Source organism: Macrobrachium nipponense, chromosome 24, assembly GCF_015104395.2.
Source record: "Macrobrachium nipponense isolate FS-2020 chromosome 24, ASM1510439v2, whole genome shotgun sequence".
Taxonomy (NCBI): domain Eukaryota; kingdom Metazoa; phylum Arthropoda; class Malacostraca; order Decapoda; family Palaemonidae; genus Macrobrachium; species Macrobrachium nipponense.
The window spans coordinates 78,747,165-78,768,050 of record NC_061091.1 but is presented as its reverse complement, the minus strand read 5'-3'; the positions used below and the strand labels follow the sequence as shown (position 1 = coordinate 78,768,050).

Below are 20,886 nucleotides of genomic sequence, written 5' to 3'. Positions count from 1 at the left end.
AGTACTTGCCGTTGAGGACGTGACCGTAACGGACAAGACTATAATGCCCCTGCTCAGGGCGCAGTACAAATCACCACAAAATACAATGAAAAACGAGGGATCACCACAACCATTTAAGAAATACACCAAGACATTAAAAGACTGAAAGATACTCAAAAAACTCCCTGTATCTTCAGACAACCTTACAAATACAAAAAACATAATCAAGGAGAAAAGTTAGAGAGGATGGGATACATCCTTCTCTCCCTCACCCAATACCGTGTCAGTCACAATGAATGGCCCCAATGTACTGCAAGTTTTCATATGTGGTTTGCAAATCTGTCAGATAATGAGATGCGAAGACAGAATTGCTTCTCCAATATGTAGATTTAATAATGTCTTTCAAAGACAGATTACGTCTAAAGGCCATAGACGTAGACACTGCTCTAATTTCATGAGCTTTGACTTTAAACACTTTGATATCTGAGTCCTGACATTGTCCGTGTGCCTCAGAAATCAAATTCCTTAAAAAGAAGAAGAGCGCATTTTTAGAAGGAGGACGAGAAGGATCTTTCACTGACCACCACAGGTTATCACTCTTACCTGTTATACCTTTGGTCCTTTGCACATAATGTCTAAGTGCTCTCACTGGACAGAGAAGACATTCAGGCTCATTAGGCCCCACTAACTCCGAAATGTTCTTTATAGAGAAAGAACGAGGCCAAGGACGTGAGGGATTTTCATTCTTAGCTAAAAACCCCAGCATTGATGAGCAAATGGCATTGCCCTTAGCGAATCCAACTCTCTTATCAATAGCATGCAGCTCACTGATTCTTCTAGCTGATGCTAAAGCACAAAGAAAAAGTGTCTTCCTGGTCAGATCTCTAAAAGAACTAGAGGAGATCGGTTCGAATCTATCTGACATCAGCCATTTAAAAACTACATCCAGGTTCCAAGCTACTGTTCTTGACTCCTTTGTCTTGGTCGTATCAAAGGAACGAATCAGGTCTGAGAGGTCTTCATTATTAGAAATGTCTAATCCCCGATGTCTGAACACAGAAGACAACATAGCTCTATAACCCCTAATCGTCTGGGTAGAAAGCTTCTTATTTTCACGAAGAAAAAGAAAGAAGTTAGCTAACTGAGCTATAGAGGTCTTAGAAGACGAAATTCCTTCTTCTTTGCACCAAGCTCTGAATTGGACCCACTTAGCTTGGTACACTCGATCAGAGGATTCTCTTCTGGGTCTAGCAATAGCCCTTGAAGCTCTCTTTGAAAATCCTCTCTTTCTGAGGAGATGCTCGACAGTCTGAAGGCGACTAGTCGAAGAGCGGACAAGTTGTGATGGAACCTCAGAAAGTGGGGCTGTCTGAGTAGATCCTTCCTTAATGGTAACTCTATTCGGAAAGTCCGTCAACAGCAGTTAGTAGATCCGGAAACCATTCCCTGGCCGGCCAAAAGGGGGCTATCAGAGTCATCCTGACGTTCTGATGACCTCTGAACTTTGCCAGAACTAATCTTAGCATTTTGAAAGGTGGAAAGGCATACAGATCCAGATTTGACCAGTCCAGAAGCATGCTCCACTGTAAACGCCTCCTCGTCTGGAACTGGGGAGCAATACAGTGGTAGACGAGCTGTCTTGTTTGTGGCGAAGAGATCCAACTGAGGACATCCCCAAAATCCCCCAAAGCTTCTTGCATATTTGAGGATGTACGTCCACTCTGTGGAGAGGACTTGTCCTCTCCTGCTGAGAATGTCCGCCTTTACATTCTTCGAGCCTTGAATAAATCTTGTGCTCAAGACAACCTTGTTCTCTTTCGCCCAAATGAGTAGGTCTCTCGCCGCCTCGCACAGAGAGAACGAGTGTCCCCCCCCCTGTTTTTTTATGTAAGAGAGAGCCGTGGTGTTGTCTGCTTGAACCAGCACTACTTTCCTTCTTACCTCTGTCTTGAAGTGCATTAGAGCCAAATGAATCGCCTTCAACTCTTTTAGATTTATGTGCCAGCTTCTCTGATGAATCTGCCAAAGTTTCCGACACTTCCTTTCTCCCCCAGAGTAGCTCCCCACCCTTTGTCCGATGCGTCTGACAAAAGCGTAAGGTTGGGGCTCAACTGGCTTAGAGACAAGCCTTCCTCTAGCCTTCCTTCTGATTTCCACCAAAGGAGGTCCTGTTTGATTCCTTCCGAGATGGGGAACACGAAGGAGTCTGGGAACTTCTTCCTTTGCCACTTCTGCTTCAAGTAAAATTGAAGTGGTCTCATGTTGAGCCTGCCCAGACTTACAAATTGCTCTATTGAAGCCAAGGTTCCTAAAAGGCTCATCCACTGATTCGCCGAGCAAGTTTGCCTGACGAGAAATTCGTCTATTTTGTTCAGGCAAGAGTCGATCCTTTGGAGAGACGGAAAAGCCTGAAAAAGAACTGAATTCAGTCTCACTCCTAAATAAACTATCTCCTGAGAAGGAGTGAGACATGATATTGTTATAATACAATAAAGTTTCATACATACTTACCTGGCAGATATATACATAGCTAAGACTCCGTCGTCCCCGACAGAAATTCAAATTTCGCGGCACATGCTGCAGGTAGGTCAGGTGATCTACCATCCTGCCTGGGTGGCAGGATTAGGAACCATTCCATTTTCTATTCATATTTTTTCTCTTCCACCTCTCCTCCTGGGGTGGGGAGGCTGGGTGGGCCATTAATCGTATATACATATCTGCCAGGTAAGTATGTATGAAACTTTATTGTATTATAACAATATCATTTTCATACAATGAACTTACCTGTCAGATATATACATAGCTGATTGACACCCTTTGGTGGAGGGTAAGAGACAGCTAACATGGAATAGACAGGTAAACAACCTATGTTGTAGGTATAAATAACCTTGGTTCCTATCTGATAGGTGGTAGACTTCGTGGCTGTTGCCCGGTAGTCTGCATCACCTCAAGACTTTAGCGAGATATGTGATCTATGGCTAAGAGTTCTTGTGGGTCTGCCGATGGGGTATGAACCGCTTACTTGGCAGAGCCTGAAAGGACTTTGTCAATGGGTACTGGACCACTTCTTCTATGACAATACACCTTATGAAGGAGCGCAACACCGATCCCGATCACTGATCCTAACACGAGGGTTCGCGCTCAAATTGAAAAGAGTTATCCCCACACTCATTTCAAAAACCCCAATAATTTCACTAAGTTAAAAAACTTTAACTCAAAGTTAAGGATCAGTGTCGGCTCCTTATCCCAGTAACGCATCCGCAGAAACGTATAAACCAAAAGAGAAGGATCTCTCGTAGGTTAACTTGACATCCTTTGTGTAATGAGAAGTCAACACAGAGTCGCCTCTCCCGTACAACACAGCTAATATGTCTTATATGACATATTGTTATGTAAAGAACAAGAATTTGCAAAAGCGCGCACTTCCTGCGCTTTTAATTCTCAGCTGTTTGAAGGAATCAAGTCACTTATGAAGTGCTTAGGAGATCTCCATGTTTCAAAGAAGACCAGGGCTTTCTTGAAACATGGATCTCTCCCGACTGAAGCCTGAAGCCTGGCAGGAACCTCGCGCCTGGCTGGTGCTTCGCTCTTGGTTGGCGCCTAGCGCTTGTCTGGTACCTTTCGCTTGACTGGCGCCTCGCATCTGGTTGACGCCTCGCGCCTGAGCTGGAGATTCGCGCCTAGAGCCTGGCTGGCGCCTCACGCCTGGCTGGCGTCTCGCGCCAGGTTGGGGCTTTGTGCCTGCCTGGCACCTCGCGCCTGGCTGGTACCTCGCGCCTGCCTGGCGCCTCGCTCCTGCCTGGCGCCTCGCGCCTGGTTGGCTACTCCCCACTTGCCGGAGCTTCGAGCTTGGTAGAGTCTCGAGGATGTCTGGCAATGTCCACATCGGACACTCTCATCTGTCCTATATGTTCGCATCTAGCGCATCTGTGTCAGGTTGTAGGCCCGGTCTTTTCTCCTCATCAGACAATGAGTGTTCTTGGGGCTGTCTGCCTCTGGCGTTTTTTTACGCCTGTTTTAGCATAAGGCTCCCTGGTTGGCGCTACATTGTCCAAAAGTCCTGAACATCCACAATAGTAAATCACAAGACTGGAGAAGGGTGGAAGAAATTCTTCCACTTTGAGCTTTGGCCTCTCCGGCAAGGGGAGGCGATTGTAGTCAGCTACATCCAGTATACGATAGGATATCTAACAGTATGAGAGAAGTCTTCCTTCGAGGAGGATCCTTCTTGAGTACTTCCCTTGCTCACGAGATCTCTTCTTACCTGTTGAAGGGGCTTCTCGTTGCAGAATCTTCCCTATCCTTGTCCAAAGGAAGGAAGAAGCTTGGAAGTCGAAGAGACTCCGAGCTGAAATTGGGAGTATCTCCTGATTTCTAGCTCCTTATTGTATCCCTCTGAACACCTTCTGGGAAGCATTTCGAGCCGTCATCGCATTCCAAAGACTCTGTAGGCAAACGTTTTAACCATTCCAATAGAAGTACATGATATCCTACTCTTGTCATATTGAGGTATCGTATAAGATCCCGAAGATCTTAATCCTCTGCTATCTCCAATCCCTTTATAGAGACAGAGTATAGCCTTATACTGTGTTCTTTGATAACAGATATATACAAAGGTGATTCTTCCCTCTGAAAGGGAAGAAAAAACCGCTAGTGGTTCACAGGTATCGGAAGAGGACAGTTTCCTCATTCCCTCTAGCACAATCTGCAGCAACTTCTATATCTTGTCCATGACTCTTGTCATTTACCTTGAAAAATCCTCTCATTCATGTCCACTTCTGGTCAGTCTGCACGCAGACAGACTCAGAGTGGAGAGGTTGTTAAGGTCCATTATAATAGATGCTGATAGAATATTCAGACTGTCTTGGAAAAGACTTCCAAAACATGCTGTGAGAAGAACGTGACCTCTGTGAATCCAACCTCTCTAAGGCCAAAATGAGGCATAAAATATTATCTTCTCTTTCTTTGACGCCCTTTATCTTAAATTCACTACAAATAATTTATATTTAGGGGAAAAAAAAAAGACTTAAGTTTATTCCCTTTCTAAAAAAAATAAAGATGGCGTATATTGCTACCTCTCTTGGTTCAAGGAAAAGGAAGCAGTCTATAGGAAGCCTGTTTCGTCTTTCTACCTTACTGAGAGATCTATGAGAAGACTTTTCGCAGGTTCTCACACTCTTTCCAATAAATGTTAAACATGTTAACAGTTATTATCGTCGACCGAGAAGGATCTCTTTGTTAACGCGAATAGGAGCGAAAAAAAGAGATTCTCGATGCTCTTTGCGATATGAGAGTGTCGTGGAATTGGCCTAAGTGATTAAATGGGTAACGAAATCAGGAACGAATCTTGCCGTTACCGAGCCTGTTGTCCGAGAGGCTACTGACTCTTTAGGTTAAATAACTCGTTAAAAACGAGAAACTCTTGGATGGTGCTCTTGGCTCACTGCGCCAGGCTGGCGCTTCTGACGCAAATTTGCGCCACAGGCTGGCGCTTCTGGCGCAAATTTTGCGCCAGGCTGGCGCTTCTGGAGCATTGCGCCAGGTTGGCACTTAATGCGCCAGGCTGGCGCTTCCTTTTAATTCTTTTTATGTTATGTGCCAGAACACCTGTGCCTTTATGGTACCCAACATCCTTTCACATGTTAATTCCGTTCTTAGTAGGAAAAAGCTTTATATACGTAGTATAGTCCATTCAGGGAAACAAGTTCTGCCCCAAAGAGAATGTTTCCCATCCGACTCATCCATCTTCTTCTGAGCAGGTACTCTAATAAGATGATATTGTTATGATACAATAAAGTTTGTTCATACTTACCTGGCAGATATATATATAGCTGTATTTTCTGAAGTCCGACAGAATTTTAAAAACTTCCGACACACGCAGTGGTCGGCCAGGTGGTTAGTACCCATTCCCGCCGCTGGGAGGCGGGTATCAGGAACCATTCCCATTTTCTATTCATAATTTTTATTTCCACTGTCCCCTGAGGGGAGGTGGGTGGGTACTTGATTATATATATCTGCCAGGTAAGTATGACAACAAACTTTATTGTATCATAACAATATCATTTTGTTCATGAAACTTACCTGTCATATATATATAGCTGAATCCCACCTTTGGAGGTGGGAAGGGACAGAATAGAAGGATTTTGGGAAACAAATTGCATGCAGATGATTTACATCTTGGTTCCACCTGTTAAGCAATAGCTGGCTTCGTGGTTTACTGCCACGTAGTCTGCTTGTGCTACTAGAGTTGCAGCGTAGGGTAGAGACCTATATAGCTGGTGCACTCCAGATGATCTGTCAACAGGGGCGAGACCACGACGTGACTAGACCATATTGACCATACCATGAGGGCTAAGAAGTAAAATAAAATAAATATATATAATATAAATAAATATATATCACCACCTGACCACCTAGCCAAAGTTATGGTGTGTTAACTAAGGCTTAAGAGTTAAGAAGTCGCCGTTGTCGGCGACTCGACCACTAAATTAAGAGCTCTTCCTAACCATTTTCTACAGGATAGGATGAGTTGGTACTTCTTGCCCCCAAGATTGTGTCTGCAGACACGTATGGCCCTAGCGAGCAGCAGATCTCATATGCCATCTTCACATCTCGCAGGGAGTGTGAAGTGAACACAGAGTTGCTTCGCTAAAACATGGTACTCCAGGATGTTGCTGAGTGCCATGCTCTGTTGAAATGCTTCCGAGGCCGCGCCCTCACCTCGTGAGCATTCAGATATAAGATTTCAAATCTTTGTGCAAACACATGAAGGAGCATTTTTTGAAAGAACTCCTTAACACTAGCCAGGCTGTTCTTCGATATGGGCAAGTCTGGTCTTTTTCGGAACACTGCAGATTGCCGATTGACTTCGACTTTCTTGAGTTTTATGTAGATAAAACTTGAGAGACCCGACAGGGCACAGGACTCTCTCTGGCTCCTGCCCACTAACTTGTGCCATCCTTGCTTCCAAGCTCCTGGCCCAAGGACAAAACGGGTTTACCATTCTTAGGCCACAACGGAAGGGTTAGAGAGCACACCGCCTTGTGTTCTCTAAAGCCAAAACTTGTGACGATGGCTTAAAATCTCACTAACCCTTTGTCGTATCTAGGGTGGTTAGAAGAAGGCCTTCCTGATCACATGCAAGAAGTTAACAGGTAGGAGAGGTTCGAATGCTTTGACATCAAGAACTTCAGACTACGTCTAAGTTCCATATTGAAAGCTTCGATCTGGACATGCACAGTCAGTCCGTCTGTACTAAAGTCAGGTGACCGACCAGTTGACCAGTTCAGACGAATCAAGGACAGCAAGGCTGTACCCTGAAGACCATAAGGCACTATTCTTCGCTGAAGGATGAGTGTCTGGACTGCCTGGGCGATTCATCTAAGCAAACCTTGGGGGTGTATCAACGCAACCCAACGTCGTCAGCGATTCAACTCCTGACTCGAGCTTCTGGTGCCAGGAGAAAGGAGCGAGGAGCAAAAAGGCGATTCAGTCCCGAAGGAAGAATGCCTGACAGTCCAACAATGGTCTCATGTTACACGATCATCGGGGGTGTAATAAACGCAACCGACTTCGTCAACAAGAAACTCAGGGCTACTATATGTCGCCTGATTCTCGCACGAGTGTCTGACTCCGAGAAAACAGTGAGACAAAAAGTAGATGGTGAGCGAGGTTCGAGATTCCACAGAACTCAAAGATCGTGAAGGGCTTTGTTGTTTGACAGACGCAAATCTCTGAGCCCAAAGGCCGTCAACAACATATTTTGCGTATTCTTTAATAGTTGTGACTGCCAGCTTATCCCATTCTTTCAGGAAGACGGAAATGGAAGAACGGTAATCTTATTCCTGTCAACATCTCGATAGCCTGAACGTAGTCAAGACTCAGAGCGGAGAGGTTATAGGTACCTTTCGAGTTAGAGTAGACTGACTCTCTCGGAAAAGTCCTTGGAAAGTGAACTAGGAAGTATGTGACCTCTGTGAATCCAGGATCCTGAAGGCAACATGGGGCGATCAGCGTCATTGTCGCTCCCTGTGACGTCATAATCCTCTTATTACATTTCCTAAGCGATTGAAAAAGGGGAAAAAGAGACTAAATAGCCATCCCCGTTCAATATCATAGGATGGCGTTTAATGGTACCGATCCCGGATCGAGAATAAAGGGAGCAGAGAAGAAGAAGCCTCTTCGTCCTCAACATATCGAAGAGAAGAATGAAAGGCGTCCCTAAAGTCTCCACAACTCTCAACTTACTTCTAAAGAAAGATTCCACTCGGAAGTCAATAGTTGCTGCCGTCGATCGAGACGATTCGTACGGACTTTTGCAATCCGGTAACGAACCTCTACAGGATCGTTACATTCTACGCCTGTTGTTATAATAGGCTTTCTCGTAAACTCGAACAGGGACCGAGAGAAGATACTTCTTAAGATATGAGAGAGCTGTGGAATATCAGAGTTGATCTGGACCACTGGTTCCCAAAACTCGTTACGAGGACTGGAGGGACTACCGAATCGCTTTTACTTCTTTCAGATTAGATCCAGGACATCTGAAACCCTATCCAGATGTTCCGGCACCTTCTTTCTATCACCTCATGGTGATAAACGCACTGAGAGATGTTCAGAATCATTCCTAGATCTTGAATAATATTTTCAGTTTTTTCCCGGTAGGAAAAACTGGTGGTCTGAATTGCAGTCTATTCGGGGAAACAACTTCTTCAGGAAGGAAATGGTCCCCAGCAAGCTCATCCATTCCCTCCCCGAGTATGCTTACTTCCCTAATAAGGCTGCGCTTTGCCTAAGCAGGAGAGCTATAAAAAGTGCAATGTTGCGGTAGACTCGTAGTTCTATACCGTGCGGTAACGAGCACCGAAAGGATTAAGAGATAACTCTGTTGAACATAGTAAGGCAAAACGAATGCAACGTTTATTCATTCACTTAAGAAATCCCCTCAATCTTAGGCTAAAGTCCGTGATTGTAGGGCAGAGTTACAGTTAGTCAGTCAATCCCGCAGGAGAGACGTAACCGCCAGCACAGAGATACAGTTAGTCAGTCAATCCCGCAGGAGAGAGAGACGTAACCTACGCCCATGACAGCGCCCGATCTGTTACTGGCTCGGTTTGGACTGGAAGACAGACACGCGTGACAGCAGCAGCCAGCAGCTTACGAACGTCGTCTCTTAACTTTATGTCTGGGTTGCCAGCTACCCTATTCTACGAAGAAATAGGTCCGTTATTTTTTGAGCCGAAAGACTCTCAAGCTGGTATATTTAAGCGAAACCGAAAACGCTAAATATATAGATGCGTTTGTGTCGTCAGAACACTACCATACAACGGTAAAAGATAAATCGGAAACTCCTGGAAGGCTGCAGGGAGTAACGATTAAATGTCCTTAAAATAGACAATAGACCTCTCGGTTGCCATCCGAAGAGGTAACTACAGCAAGCGTATATGACTTGAACCAACCAGAAGTAAAATAACGCAAGGCAAAATATGAAATTATATCACAATAAAGTTTGTTCATACTTACCTGGCAGACATATATATAGCTGAATTCGGAAATACAGCTACATACATATCTGACAGGCAAGTTTCATGAACAAAACTTAAGAGAATCGAAGCAGTCAGCTCAAGCTTCTTATGTACTGGACATAAGCGTTCATTGACGTAGTCTACAAGTCTATTTCTTGTAGAGTCTGCGAATGACGAATGAGAGCTCTTCCGAATCTTGTCAATAAGAGCTTATTCGCTTACGCAATATCAAGTTAATGAGATGTTTGTCAATGAGAACTAACCCATTTACGGGACAAAGAGATATTTTGTCAATGAGGGGATAACCCACTTACTTGACAAAACGAAAGTATATTGTCAATGGGGGAAAGTCACTGAATTGACAAAACGTAATCCAGGGAGTCAAGCATTTAATTTTTTCGATTCCCGTCTCAACGAGGAAGGGCAAGAATCCTGTTAAGAGACTGGGCTTACGGCAGGTAGAACGACGATGTTCAATTCGGCAGCGTAGTCCCGACTAGAAACTAACAAATCTATCATCTGAAAAACCCTTTCAGATGGGCTAAAAAGCTTGCAAAATTATCCTGGGAAGAGGAAGAAACTCTCCACCAGCTTCCTCTCCCGTATCACAACTAATGCCTGCTAAAGCTTAATTTATTGGCAGTATGGCAAAGGAAGTCCTGTCTTGCGCTTTCCTGAAGAGCGTCCTTTTGATGAGGTGCCTTTGCAAGAATCCCACTGACGTTGCCGAGAGTCCTGACGTGCAGGACATCGAGCCTTACATAACCCGTAACTGCTTATCGCAAAGTCTTGACTGCGGTAGTGGCAACTTAAATTTATTGGCCGAATGGCAAAGGTTGCGGTAGAGCAAACGAGATCTTCCCTTGAGCTTTCCTTAACTCCATCCACCGATGCGAAAAGCAATATTAATTGACAGAGACCTCCCTTGAATTCACCGAAACACCCGTGTCTTGCTGGGTTTCGAAGAAGAAGTTGTCTGTTCACTTTAAACTTCCTCCGAAGCACTGCCTACTTCACATTCTTTGCAGGTGAGGTAGAAGTATCACCGGAGGTAGAGGTAAACATTCTTTAGGCCCATATCTGAAACAAGAGCTTGAAGAGTTCAACATGAAACGTTCAGCCAGGCGACACACCTGGCGTGCGCTGGTGCACGCTCGGCGTCCACTGGCGCGCGCTCGGCGTCCACTGGAACGCGCTCGGCGTCCACTGGAGCGCGCGCGTCCACTGGAGCGCGCTCGGCGTCCACTGGCGCGCACTTGGCGTGCACCCAGCGCGCGCCTGGAGTCCATCCGAGCGTCCCGGGCGTCCGCTCATCAAAGCTTCCTGCTACTATGACTTCTTTTACGTATTTCTCAGTGGAAAGACGGACACGAGTTCAGGCGACGTTCGCCTTCTTACTTCTCACTGAAACGCATAACGAGAGAGAGAGAGAGGACGTGAAGCGTCCTCTTCTATAAAGCTTCTATTTAGAGGGCGCGAGTCCTTCCGAAAGCTCCAACCCCTGCATGGGGAGGACGCTTCGGAGGACGAGAAGCAATCTTTCAGGATTCGTGCACAAGCGCACGGGGCACTTTGCAATCTGGGGATTTTCATCAGAAACTGCCGAAGGCACGCCAGATCGGTGGGGTTCCTTGTAACCCTCCTTAGGCTTTCGACATGTTTCTCCCTCCCCGGGTCCTGGAGTCAAGCAGAGGCCCCTCCCCGGCCTAGGAGAGGCGAAACGAGGCCGATCTGACGCACCCTCCACTACACAAGGGGTATCACTGCACTTCTGCACTTCACTTTTACTCTCTAAAGCAAGCACTTTCGATTCTAAGATACGAATCGAAAGAGTATCAGAGAAAGGGTAATTCCTCTACAGACACTGCTTAGGGCCCGAAGGCAACACTGCAGGGTTAGGAGTAACAATTACAGAAGTAGCACTTCACAGCAATGAAGGAGAGCGAGCACCTCTCGTAGACATATTCATAGCCCGTAGGCCATACTACAGGGTTAGGCAAAATAAAGTCTACAGGAAGGTTAGCAGGTTCACTACCCTGACTTTTGTTACTGATTAATTTGCGTACATACGAATCATACGTCTTCCTTACGGAATTAGACATGTTTACTGATTAATTGCGTACATACGAATCATACGTCTTCCTTACGGAATAGACAAATCTCAACAAAGAAACAAGACCCATACCCCTCGTACATACCAAGTGCGGATCTACCGAAGCTTTCGTAGCCACACCCTATCTTTGTCAGACTAACCCCGTCTGAAACTAGCCTAACTAGATTCAGATAGTTTATGCAAAAATGAATCAAATTCAAATCAATTTAAGATAGCGTATGCCTAGCCACAAATCCCACAAATCCAAGTAAATAAATCAAAGACAATTAGGATACTTAGCGGCAATGAAGTTTCCAAAATCCTAAGACGGAGGTACTGAAAACAGGTGTTTTCAGCACCAGCGACAGAAAAATTATGAATAGAAAATGGGAATGGTTCCTGATACCCGCCTCCCAGCGGCGGGAATGGGTACTAACCACCTGGCCGACCACTGCGTGTGTCGGAAGTTTTTAAAATTCTGTCGGACTTCAGAAAATACAGCTATATATATATCTGACAGGTAAGTTTCATGAACAAACTATGCTTTCGTAAGCCTGAGAGCATTATATAATATAATGTTCTGCTGCGATAGAATCCTTTAATAATGTTACCTACGGTAAACAGCATTGAAAGAAGGTACTATCTCTCTTATTGAAAGCTTCTTAGCAAAAGGCATACAATATTCTATTTATGTTAGCTTAACTATCCCCTCATCCGAGGTTAGACCGCGATTGTAGGGGAGAGATACGATAGTTTATTCCATCACGCAGGAGAGAGAGATACACCCGACCGCTCATGACTACACTACATGGTACTGACAGTAACTGGCGTACTGCGTTGGTCTCAGGCTCTCAGCGAAAGCAGTCCCCGTTAGCCGTCTGGCCTTACTCTTCCAAAGTTGCCAGCTACTCCATTTAATAAAGGAATTTTATAAAATTATTATCGAACTTCAGGAAGTTCTTATTAAAGCATATTTAAGCGAAACAAGACTTCGATAAATCTAGAAGCTAAGTAGGTGTTGTCTTAACAATCCCTTTAAGCGTAGTCCTTCCTAGGAAAGTCGTAGAAGGATACTGGTAATTGAGTTGCACAGAAAAGAAGTAACTACGGTATGTGTTTAAGATTTGACCGTATCGTATTCTCACACAGCAGAAACTCTACTACCTTCTACTATCTTCGTTCTTTTCGTTAATAGAACGATAGAAAGAGTATATATATGTCACCGTGTGTTTGTATATTTGTTTAGTATTTAGGTTGTTACTATATTTACATCATAATAAGTACTGTTTGTATGTATATAGGGATTTCAGAGTTAAAGCCGAGTTAAAGACCCAACTGTAATTACCAACGAATTCTTGTTACCGTAATGAAGATTGGTAATTGACATTTTGTTTTGGGCAGTTGTTTAGTTACTGTTTCTCTCTCTTCAGAGCTGAAATGGGGATCAGCAGAAATAACTCGGGAGTGCATTCGTGGTGCTGTTGTGCGGAAGAGGTCGAGATCCCTGCCACCTTGGATTTTATACATCAGCCCTACTTGAAAGTGCTCTTCGTCGGCGTTGGTTGTTTACCGTCACCGAAGTATTGGTGCTTGGTGTTTAGTGGTAAATGTTACGGTAATCGCAAAATGGGCACTGGTCGCTATGATCGAGAGAGAGAGTGTTTATTGGCCGGTCGAAGTCACGAAAGCATGTTTGAGGGTTGTGGCCTTATGCACAAGGGATAAGTGACCGACCGCACGGCAGTATCCGCGAGTGTACTCGGTATCTTTTCCCTGTATTTTGGTTGTTATTAAATATGATACCTATTGCTTATTTATATATAAAATGTAAAATCAGATAGCAATCATTTTTCTATTTGTTACAAACGTTATTATTGATGAAATGAACACCGTTCTTACTTATTGATATTTGTTTGACATTCGATTATACTTACGTGACTATTCCATTTATTCACTTTTATTATCAATTAAATAATTAAATGTTATATATATTTGCTATGTTATAATTAAAACTTTAAAAAGCTCATATAATTGTTTATCACCACTTCGTCTACACAGTTAAAAGACTAAAAGAACCTTAAAGTGCTATTGCATAGCTTGCAGTTAATATTTATTAACTAGTGAATAGTACTTGTGACATCTGGCGACCGTGAAAGGACGTAGGCAGTGGTTTAAAAAGATAAATAGTGTTAAAATTGAGTAATCTGAAAGTCAGTCGTATTATGTCTTCCATCGCGGAATTAACAGCTCTCGGCAAAGAGCTTGGTTATGAAGGCGAAGACCTTAGAAGATTTGTAAGTGATGAACAAAGTGCTTTAAGGGATAGAAATAAGAACGAGAATTAGAACGTGAAAAAACTAGAAGCTGCTCGTGAGGAAAGAGAAAGGGAACGCCAGGAGAAAGAAAAGGAGCGTGAATATGACCGTGAAAAAAGTGAGAGAGATAGAGCTCATGAGATTCGTTTGTATGATATGCAAGAATCTTTGCAAAAACAGGAGATTGAGAAATTGAAACTAAAAAGCAGAAATAAAGGACTCGCCAGTTAATACCGAAGGTTCCGACGCTGAAGGTAACCAGGTAAGAGTAAAAGTTAAAGGTCCTTCTATTCCTGATTTTGATGAAAACAAAGATGATATTGATACTATCTTAGGAGGTTTGAAGTTCTTGCTAGTGCAGCCAAGTGGCCCTAAAGGGGATTGGGCTATAATTCTAAGTTCACATTTAAAGGGTGCAGCTTGGAAGTTTACGTTAGACTTTCACCTGAGGATGCTTTGGATTATAATAAGGTTTCTGAATCACTTATGAAAAGATTTGATTGTACTGAGGAAGGTTTCAGAGTAAAGTTTCGGTCAGTTAAACCTCAGAAGAATGAATTAGTTGAACAGTTTGTGTCTAGATTAAGACATCTCTTGAAGAGGTGGATTGAAATGTCAAAGTGTGAAATGACATGTGAAGGCTTAACTGATTTATTTCTTATTGAGCAATTTTTGCAGAGTTGTGGCAGGCAGTTGCAGGTACATCTGAGAGAGCGATTACCATTAATCGCTTAAACAGAATGATTGAATTAGCTGAAAGTTATGTTCAAGCTCATGGAGGTTTATTTCATAATTCTAGATATTTTTTCTACAGTACGTAGTGACAGAGTTGACTTATCCGGGGAGCGCATCCTGAGCAGACTGCTAAACCCATTCGATGTCCACCCTCTATTAAGTGTTATAAATGTGGACAAGTGGGTCATAAGGCTTCAATTGTCTAGAAATATGCAAAGGGATCCAAGAAAAAAATGGTCATGCTGCAGCAGGAGAAGTTGTTTATTGGACCAGAAAGGGCCGTAAAGGAAATTTTAAAGATCCTGTTGTGGATATAAATAAAGAAGTGTTTGAAATGATCACACTGAGTTGGCAAGTGTTGCTTCTGATATGCCTGTCGAGGAGGGTATTTTATACGGGAACCCAGTGAAAGTTTTGAGGGACACTGGTTGTACACTGTCGTAGCCAGAAAAGACTTGGTGCCTGTTGAACATTTTACTGGTAAGAGCAGTAGGATTCGATATATGAACAAGAATCTTGTAGAAACTTATCCTTTGGCTGAATTTACATTCAATCGCCATTTTTCACGGGTACTACCCTTGCTGTGTGCATGGAGGACCCTCTTTATGATATCATTATAGGCAACATCCCTGGAGCAACAAGGTTGGAGGAACCCACATCCGGCGCTGTATTAACGAGAGCTGGTGCAAAGAAATCTCAATCTACATTCCAAAAGCTGAAAACGTCAGACTCTAAGATTTCTTGGGACATGGATTCAAAGGAAATCAAGAAAGAGCAAGAAGAGGATCCAAGCTTAGATCTCTGCGAGATGATGCAAGAACTGGTAGAGCTATTACTAAGATGATGGAAAAGGTAAGGCAGTTTTGGAGAGGATTGTTGTTCAGAATATATTCAGACAGAGGTATTGAACACAAGCACTAGTATTACCGTTTAAGCTTCGAGAGGGCGTGATGAGCATGGCACATGAAGGAATACTTGGAGGTCATTTGGGTGCTGAGAAGACCTTAGGTAGAATAAGGCAGGAATTTTACTGGCCAGGTATTGGGGCAGCAGTAAAGAGATTCTGTCAGTCGTGTGACATTTGTCAGAAAACTTATCCTAGAGGAAAAGTTGGGAAGGTACCTTTGGGAGAGGTACCACTCATTGACACTCCTTTTAAACGTGTTGCTGTTGACTTGATAGGACCTATTTTGCCAAGAAGTAGTTCTGGTAACAAATATATCCTGACCATGGTTGATTATGCAACCAGATACCCTGAAGCCATAGCCTTACCGTCTATCGAGACTGAGCGTGTAGCTGATGCCTTGTTGAGTTTCTTTTCCAGAGTCGGGATTCCTGAAGAAATGGTGACTGATAGAGGCAGTCAATTTACATCGCAGATGATGGACGAAGTTAGAGGTCTTTTGTCAATCAAGCATCTTCCTACGACCCCTTATCATGCGATGGCGAATGGTCTAGTTGAAAAGTTCAATGGAACGTTGAAATCTATGATTAAAAAGATGTGTGCTGAACAACCTACTACTTGGGATAGATACCTGCCGGCAGTTCTCTTTGCATACCGAGAGTCTCCACAAGCAAGCATGGGGTTTTCTCCTTTTGAATTATTATATGGGAGAACGGTGCGTGGCCCTTTAGCTATTCTGAGAGATTTGTGGGATAGGAGAGAAATGAGGAAGAGGTAAGAACTACTACGATTATGTATTCATTCAACCTCCGAGAAAGATTGAGAAGCTTGTAAGTTGGCCCAAGAGGAATTGAAGAAGTCGCAAGGTAAAAAAAATATAAATTCTTTTATGATAAAAAGGCTAAAAATAGAACATTTAAAATTGGCAGTGAAGTTCTCTTACTATTACCCAAGGCTAATAATAAATTGTTACTTCAGTGGAAGGGTCCTTTTCCTGTTGTGGTGTGAGAGGGAAGATGGATTATGAAATTCAAATAAATGGGAAAAGGAAACTTTATCATGCTAACTTGCTTAAAGCTTACATTCCTAGGAATAAAAGTTCTGTAGAAGTTCGAGAAAGTGGAGGTACAATTGGATTGATTGAGGAGGATCCACAGGAGGATTTCTCACACCTACTAGTGCCTGATACTGGACCTTCACCTACTTGGGAACAAACCAATCTGATAAGGATTGCAGGAAAATCAAAAGCAGAATCTGGAGGCTCTCCTTAGCCGCTACAGAGAGGTAATGTCGGAGATTCCCGGGCGCACTCACGTGATCAACACCAATCAGGTTGGTAAGAGAAGAAATTGTTAAAGTAAAACCCTACAAAATTCCCTATGCTTTGCGCAGAGATGTGAATTCAGAAATAGAATCTATGAAAGTTTTGGATATTATTGAGCCTTCAAGTTCTCCTTATTCAGCCCCTATGGTAGTAGTTTCGAAACCTGATAACTCAAAGCGAATTTGTCTAGACTTTAGAAGACTGAACGCCTTAACTATTTTTCATAGTGAACCTATGTGTGACCCAGAGCAGATATTTGCCAGCTTAAGTGGAAGTATATATTTCTCTAAGATGGATTTATCCCGCGGATATTGGCAAATTCCTCTGGATGAGGATAGTAAACAGTATACTGCATTTCAAACAGATTTAGGACAGTACCAGTTTAAAGTGCTCCCATTTGGACTTGTGAATGCCCCAGCCACTTTCAATAAGATGATGAGAAGTCTATTTGCAGATTTAGAGGGTGTGAGTTTTTTCCTAGATGATCTGATAATTCATTCAAAAACTTGGGAGGAGCATTTGTATCTTTTGGAAGAAGTTTTGCGTATACTAAAAAAATCTGGACTAACTGCTAAACCTACTAAATGTTTCTTTGGCATATATTCAATTGAATATTTGGGACACGTTGTAGGCGAGAATAAAATGTGGCCTACTAAAAATAAAGTGGAGAAAATAGTTAGTGCAAAACATCCGAGGACCAAGAAGGAATTACGTTCATTTTTAGGATTATGCGGTTATTATCGCAAATTCATTCCAGATTACTCTACCATCGCGTCCTGTCTTACAGATCTCACCAAGAAAAATCAGCCTAATGACCTTTTGTGGGAGGAAATGCATGACCGGGCGTTTGTTTCTCTTAAGAACAAAATTGCTGCCGAACCTATTCTTTTACTTCCAGATTTGCAGGATGAATTCGTATTACGTACAGAAGCTTCGAACGCTTGATTGGGTGCCATACTTCTGCAAGAAGTGGATGGAGTGAAGCGTCCGATTGCTTATGAAAGTAGAAAAATTGCTAACCACCGAGGGAAACTAAGATGCTGCCGTGGAGGAGTGCCTTGCCATAGTCTGGGGGATTTTCAGAAGTTTCGCAGTCTATTTGTATGGAAGATCCTTCGTTCTGGAGACTGATCACAAGCCCTTGGCTTATCTTCGGACTGCTCGAGAATTAAATCCCAGATTAATGAGATGGTCATTGAGTCTACAACCATATCACTTCAATATAGAGTTATAAAGGGTTCAGAGAATGTTGGAGCTGATTATTTAAGCAGATGTGAAACTGATATAATAAGTTAAGTACAGAAAATTTTTATTTTCTTTTTTAAGGGGGGAGGTATTGTCACCGTGTGTTTGTATATTTGTTTAGTATTTAGGTTGTTACTATATTTACATCATAATAAGTACTGTTTGTATGTATATAGGGATTTCAGAGTTAAAGGCGAGTTAAAGACCCAACTGTAATTACCAACGAATTCTTGTTACCGTAATGAAGATTGGTAATTGACATTTTGGTTTTGGGCAGTTGTTTAGTTCTGTTTCTTCTCTCTTCAGAGCTGAAATGGGGATCAGCAGAAATAACTCGGGAGTGCATTCGTGTGCTGTTGTGCGGAAGAGGTCGAGATCCCTGCCACCTTGGATTTTATACATCAGCCCTACTTGAAAGTGCTCTTCGTCGGCGTGTTGTTTACCGTCACCGAAGTATTGGTGCTTGGTGTTTAGTGGTAAATGTTACGGTAATCGCAAAATGGCACTGGTCGCTATGATCGAGAGAGAGTGTTTATTGGCCGGTCGAAGTCACGAAAGCATGTTTGAGGGTTGTGGCCTTATGCACAAGGGATAGTGACCGAACCGCACGGGCAGTATCCGCGAGTGTACTCGGGTATCTTTTCCCTGTATTTTTGGTTGTTTTATTAATATGATACCTGCTTATTTATATATAAAATGTAAAATCAGATAGCAATCATTTTTCTATTTGTTACAAACGTTATTATTGATGAAATGAACACCGTTCTTACTTATTGATATTTGTTTGACATTCATTATACTTACGTGACTATTCCATTTATTCACTTTTATTATCAATTAAATAATTAAATGTTATATATATTTGCTATGTTATAATTAAAACTTTAAAAAGCTCATATAATTGTTTATCACCACTTCGTCTACAACAGTTAAAAGACTAAAAGAACCTTAAAGTGCTATTGCATAGCTTGTAGTCAATATTTATTAACTAGTGAATAGTACTTGTGACAATATATTCCTAAGGAAGGAAGTTAATCCAGGAATTCTTTAAATCTTCGTGATTTCCTCATAAATCGCGGAAGAGACAGAATTCCTGTTCATCACTAGGGTTTACGGAAGGAAGTAGATTTTCCTATCCGCCATCATACCCAAACGTCGATGAGATTCTTATTAAGAAAAAACTCCCCAAAGCTCTTGCCTCCTCAAAACGAGGGAAGAGCATGGATGAAGGAGAGTCCGCATTGAGAGGAACTGCCTAACACAGGAGTCTTCTGAATAATGAAAAGGGGCTTTCTTAGTATCAGAATCCTTCTGACAAAGCAACGGCCGCCTGTGCGACATCTTGCACATTTGCCAGGGAAAGTTGCAAGTTAAAAAACTCAAAGAGGAGTCTCGCGACTGACCTCTCTCTCAAATGAAGATTTTGGAATCTTCTGACGCCTGCCGTCTGGATCCTTGCGCCTAGCGCCTGGCGTCTGGATAGTTTCCGCGCGCCTGGAAATGTTCCGCACAGCTAGAAAGGAGACTCGCTCCTGGAACGTTCCGCTTGCGTGGAAGGTCCCGTGCGCCCTGATAGATCCGAGCGCCTCTAGTCTTGTTATACGATCCTCTTGCAGTAAACGTTCAATGGAAGCATCCTTCTGATTGCCACTCTACTATAAGGCTCCTCAGTCTAGCCGTCTGTTTTCTCTTTGAAGGCGCCTTGCGCCAAGAAAAAAGTTCTGGAACGCGGCTCGCGCTCAGTTGCTGGAACGCGGCTCGCGTTTATCTGTATGAACGAGGCTCGCGCTAGTCTGTTGGAACGCGGCTCGCACTAGTCTGTTGGAACGCGGCTCGCACTAGTCTGTTGAACGCGGCTCGCTGCTGGCTGTTGGAACGTTCGCTAGCTTGCTGGCTGGCTCTCAGCCTCTCGCTCAGCGAGTCAGTGTTCTCTCAGTTTTTTCAGAGAACGAGCCAGATCGTCCGAACTCCCAAACATGTACATTCTTCATCTTTTCGATGTAAGATGAAGAAACGGAAGAGACGACGCACTTTTTAAAAGGATGCCTTTCCAATGGCTATCCCTGGCAGTCTGGGACGTTTTACAGATCCTGCCGAGGGAAACGCCCGATCGGTGGGGATTCTCCATAACCTCCGTAAGGCTTTCGACTTTCCTTCTCCTCTGGGTATGTGAGCTTGGAAGAGGTCTAGGCCTGGGAGCGAAACAGAGCCGATCAGAACGCACCCTCTACTAATTAGGACGCCTTTCCAATGGCGAACTTGGCAGTCTGGGACGTTCTGCAGATCCTGCCGAGGGGACGCCTGATCGGGTGGGATTCTCCATAACCTCCGTAAGGCTTTCGACTTTCCTTCTCCTCTGGTATGTGAGCTTGGAAGAGGTCTAGGCCTGGGAGCGAAACAGAGCCGATCAGAACGCACCCTCCACTGCACTAACACTAAAATCACTTCTTACCTTTCAATATGCTTTGTATTTTGAGCTACATTCCTTGTCTTCAATTGCAATATGAATTTGAAGAATCTGTGAAGTAAGAAGGAGATGAGGATACAACACTACTAGTATTGTTAATGCTCACTGCTCGTTAGTACGAGAGCTATAAAAACTTCTAAAGGAAGCGTAACTATTCTATTCCTTACTTCCTCAAGAACGAAGTTAATTCAATCATTCTAACATTTACTACACGTTATTATGATAAATATTAAAATTTTCCTTCTTGCAAACTATGTGAGTGTCTAACCAAAAAGTTCGGTAGTTACACGTAAACAATTCTTCG

General features: G+C 43.2%; 1 protein-coding gene across 3 annotated transcripts in view; it reads right to left on the bottom strand.

Annotated features, from left to right (window-relative positions):
• Window positions 1-20,886, bottom strand: part of LOC135205841 (S-formylglutathione hydrolase-like) — an 83,732-nt gene that overhangs the window by 51,697 nt on the left and 11,149 nt on the right. The gene's annotated exons all lie outside the window — the stretch shown is intronic.